This window comes from Camponotus vicinus, unplaced genomic scaffold (genome assembly GCF_025532165.1).
Source record: "Camponotus vicinus isolate PSW18456_S1 unplaced genomic scaffold, iyCamVici1.0 SCAF_2, whole genome shotgun sequence".
Lineage (NCBI taxonomy): Eukaryota > Metazoa > Arthropoda > Insecta > Hymenoptera > Formicidae > Camponotus > Camponotus vicinus.
In genome coordinates, this window is record NW_028141956.1 from 4,114,417 (window position 1) to 4,119,417 (window position 5,001).

Here is a 5,001-nt window from a genome sequence, read left to right on the forward strand (position 1 = left end):
CAACAGTGAATAAATCACTTCCGCTTAAGCCTTTGACAGTTTATCGTCACTCGCTTGTAAAATACTTTTTTATTTTTATATAGAGTAATTAAATCTGAATGATTTTTTGATCGTTAATTATTAGTTCGAAAAGGCAGATTCGAAAATAAACATCAATTTATCTTTTAATGTACATCTCATCCTCTTTTAAACAACGAATTTCCACAAGAGGAACTCCTAAGTGTACTCGATGAATAATTCAATTAATTATTAATATTTTATACATGATCGCTTTTTCGACTTCGTACGTAATAATATTTTCGTGGTGGAAAGATGCGTCGATTTAGCGCATGCGTGTTCGAATCTTTACGTAGCTTTTATGCGAAAATCGCGCGAAGTCGTCAAGTTTTTCTTCACGCATGCCTGAGCCGATCGATGCAGCCACGTTCGACTGTCACTTTACTCAATATGTTCCTCTCGTAACAGCTTTAGAATAAAAATTAGCACGTGCAATGCAGGCAAAATGACATCTATCGTAGACTAAAGAATTTCCTCGATATTTTCATAAGAAACGATGGATTATTTTCTGCTAAACTGACTGAAACTCCGATAAAATAATAGGATTTAATTCTTAACAAAAAAAGGGTTAGCTATTTAACATAAAGCTAAAAAAAGATTCCAAGAATATTCCGAGATATATTATTTAAAACTAAAACGCCAGGATTTCTTTTCCGCGATCAGATATTACGGAAACGATTAATTTACAACTATTATTAAGAGGGAAAGAGTTTAATAATAAAAGTGCATATTTTAAGGAGACGGCGTTCAGAGACAATCTGACTAACGTCGCTTGACACCACGAAAGTTTCGGGAAAACCTGGCTTCTCGAGTACAAATCTTGCAGGCAACATGGCAGACGCGAGCGATAACGTCCGTTCTCGCGCAACGGCGGAAAAGTCGCCGTCTAATCTGTTTAAAGGCCTGTCGGCTGTTTAAAGAAGATCGTAAAGAGTCGATATATGAAGAGCTCGGGCCGCGATTACGAGCGCGCGATCGCCGCCGAAAACTGTCTCGACGCGGTCGAGTGGCTCTGGCTGGCTGGCTGACTTACCAGAACGGCTACCACGTTCCGGCTGATAACGCTGCAGACAAGTGGCACGTGTCGCCGACGCTTCGACCGAAATGGCAGACAATGATATACTTAGCAGGATCGACGTTCAAGATACAGACTAAACCAGAGACCAGGTTTCCGATAATTCATTTTTAGAATGCACGCGCCGTCGTTTTTCCACCACCACCGCGACACTGTATCTTTCATGTGTAAGAATGTGAGCGTTTGATGTTGGGGATGGTGCTACTACACCCTAAACATGCCCGAAATCTTATCTACATTCTCGGCTATATCGATTTCTGCGGATATTTTTAATAGTAATGTAAATATAGGTTTCTATTCAATGGCTTTCTTTTAGGATAGTTTGAGAGTGGCCGCCTTGTTCAAGCATGCCGAACATATTTTTGGAGATTTGGAGAACTTTTCTCGAAACAATTGTCATAATATAGATCGGATCGTGTACAACATAAGAACGAAAATTCTAACCGGTAACGAGCGGAAAGCAATATTGCTGGTCTTCGCGGAAATCGTGGCTGATTCTGGAATATTTAAGGGCGCATTCGTTCCTGGTTTTTATGATGTCCATTCTTTTAGTACTCGCGCGAGTGGCCGTAGTCCTTAAAATCCGTCTCCCGATCCTCCCCTATAGCCGAGGGTCCTCTTTTCTGATATCCGGTAAGGGTCTCCCGTGGGAACGTTTTCCACATATTTATACCCTCTTATCTAAACTTTAGATTTTTGGATTGGCCACGGCGATTTATGATTATCGTGTACCTCGTACGCGCCACGATTTCCTGATCTCCGCTTTTTTCAAGGTTTCTCTCTATTAAACTTGCCCTTCTCCCATTCGTACTCATTCACATGTTGTATATACGTTAACCTTTTTAATTTTTACAAAAATATAAATGTGATCTTATAATTGTCGGCGTATTACAGTGTAATATTATTTATACAGATTTTATGACCGATTTAAAATCATAGTTAAGAGACTTATAAATATTATCGAAGCAATATTATGGACCTAAAAATTGTAATTAAATTTTTAAGAAACTAAAAAAAACCAGGAATCTTTCAATCTGAGTTTATAACTTATTGATGATCATTGCACAATCAGAGTATATCGTTTTCTATAATAGTTGTAACAATAAGTAAATAAATAAGATTATCTATAAATAAAAAATTACATCATTTCGATCTTGTTATAAATGCAATTTACATCTCTAAAATCTTAATAAAGATTTAACATATGTATATAATATTTTAACATTTTTTTGTATATTTTTTTATTTTATATATTAATTTTGTATAACAGATAATTTAATACTTTTTTCTCTTATTTCAAAAGAGTCGAGTGTCGCGACCACACACACGCGAATCGGGAATCGAGGAATTCGCTTGGAACGCATCATCGTTAGATGTTACGCGCACAAAGATATCTCAGAGATCGCATCATCTATCGAAACTGCAATCCTGAATTACCCTGAAGGCTTCACCTTCGGTTTTCGAAGCGTCGGTCGACATAGGCCTCGAGAGACAACGTGGGTGGTAACAATAGCTCTTTCTCGGGCGACCAGATTCTGGTGGCGCGACACGCATTGTACGACCGTGGTTTGAAGGTGATTGATCACCGTTGCCGATCGCACGCACACGCGTGCGTCCCAGTCGAACGCTTCTACGCACACGGGCGCGAGCGTAAGAGCGAACGTGGCTGACAACGAATCGCTCGTCGTCGTTGTCCTCGTCGTTCAGATCTGGATTTTCGATGGGAGAAAACCGCGGGGGGTCCATACCACTCGAAGGCCCCGATCCTGACTGATCGAGAAATAAAAGCGTAGCGACCAAGTGGGTCCTCTGATGGCGGACGCGGAATTCATCGGGACTAATGGAGATTAAATTTCGTCGCAACTTGTAAAGTTCAATTTAGAGCAGTTCTCATATCGACCTTTATCGCGACAATTTTTCTTTTTAAAAATGAAAACAAACTTATGCAGCAATTTAAAAAAAATGAAATAACGTCTTGATCAAAGAAATAAACTAAATACATATATATGAGCCATTCACAGGCCATTCTAAAGCGATTAACTCTATTTTTTGAATTTTTTGAAATTTTAGTGCTAAAGCACTTGGATTGATCAATTTTAAAATTTTTTAAAATTCAAAAAATGGAGTTAATCGCTTTAGTCTATGGCTAAAAAATGCGAATATTAAAGATTTCCTAGAAAATAATCATGATATTTATAAAATAGTATGAAGATTTTCTTTAATAAATATTGAATTTTTTTATTTCTACATTGATTTTCTTGTTTCTTCTATATTAACTTTAATTACTTTTGTTAATCAGATTATATGAAAATTGTGTTTGATTGGCTAATATTTATTCATAATAATCTTAAAAGTTTTTTAAAAACACTATAAAAATAATTTTTTTCATTACAATCTCATTTGTACGAAATGAGATGTAACTTTCAAGATAATTCAATCTGAGGGAAAAATATATTTAGAACGCGTGCTAGAGAGAGCGAGAATATTTGACGAAAAGCAGGGAACTTTAAGAAACGGGTTCCAGAATCTTTTCAGCCTTCATGATGCATCATGCGGCATGCGACTTCGCCGATATAATATCACGTGTCCATCCTGAGGCCAGGTGTCTTTCATACCGCTCGATTTGTCTCAAAACGAGCAAACGCTGTAAAAAGGTAGCGAGCATAATGCAACATTTCCGGAAAATGCGCACGTGCGCGACAACGGTTGTTATATTAAATTTTCATTCTTACAAATACGAGTTGCATTTGCATTGTGACGTGTAATATTCCATCTATGATTATTACTTTCCCATTTACAAAAGAGTTTTATATTTATCATTATTATATATTTAATTTTTTATTTATTATTTATCATCTGTCTGTGTACACGTTAGCGATTTTTATTTATAATTTAGAAACTTTTCATTATATTTCTCTATAATTTTGGTATAAATTTTCTCTATATATAATTTAAAATAAAATAATAACGTTTGTTTTTGTTTCAGCAATTTAAGTACATTATGGATTATTTTACTAAACATGAAGAATGTATTTAAGTGACAAAATATTCACATACTGAAAATATATATCAACTTCTCTGTTAACATATATAAATTCAATTTTATCATCTCCAGCTGCCGAAACAGACGTAAAAAACATTTATGCGATCGATATCTAATTTCTTAGACAGTTCGATTGCCGAGTGAGACCATTCGAATGTTAATTACAGTTTTTACGCGGTGCAGGATGAATTATGAAAAGCGTATGAATAATTCTCGCTCATGTGCGAAGCGTGAAATTTACGAGCAGTTTCAGTTGTTCGTTAGAGCGCGATTGTAAGCGTAAAAGTAAAACGATTCGGTTCGTTATCGGTCGGCGAAGAGATCTAAGGAGATTTTTTCTGCGGTAATGTGTATTTTCGCGGACGCGGGGCTCTGTTCACACAACAAATTTGCACGCAATTCTTCGTTCGCGTGCATAAGAATAATTACAGTCGGATGTGGACCGACGCACACGCACGCATTTTTGCATTCGTTCACGCAGGAATGTTCTATAATGAGTGGATCTCGAGAAAATTATACATCGCGCAATTTTACTTTTTAATGATTAATGTCTGAATTTTATAAAAAATCGCCCACTAAAAATCGCATTATATATGTAACATATCAGATATTTAAATTTGTAATCGTAATAGAAGTCTTTGCCGCTTTATAAATTAATCTCAAGAAATTAAATATATTTTGATGTTATATAAGAGAGAAAGAGAGAAAGAATAAAAAATAAAAAAAAAATATTTGAATATTTTATTCCACATTTTTAGAAATATAATTATAATTTATATTCCCCTCTCTCACTATAAATTATAATTTGTATTCTACCAATTATAAT

At 35.6% G+C, this 5,001-nt stretch overlaps 1 long non-coding RNA gene across 2 annotated transcripts; it reads left to right on the forward strand.

Annotated features, from left to right (window-relative positions):
• The first annotated feature begins 442 nt into the window (after positions 1-442).
• LOC145966668 (uncharacterized) lies at positions 443-4,183 on the forward strand. Of its 2 annotated transcripts, XR_014437123.1 has the most exons (5): positions 443-624; positions 795-1,224; positions 2,436-2,998; positions 3,592-3,786; positions 4,119-4,183. It is a non-coding gene; the product is annotated as an uncharacterized LOC145966668 (long non-coding RNA). The 2 variants fall into 2 exon arrangements; XR_014437124.1 differs by lacking the exons at positions 2,436-2,998; positions 3,592-3,786; positions 4,119-4,183 and adding an exon at positions 1,449-2,154.
• Positions 4,184-5,001: the final 818 nt, after the last annotated feature.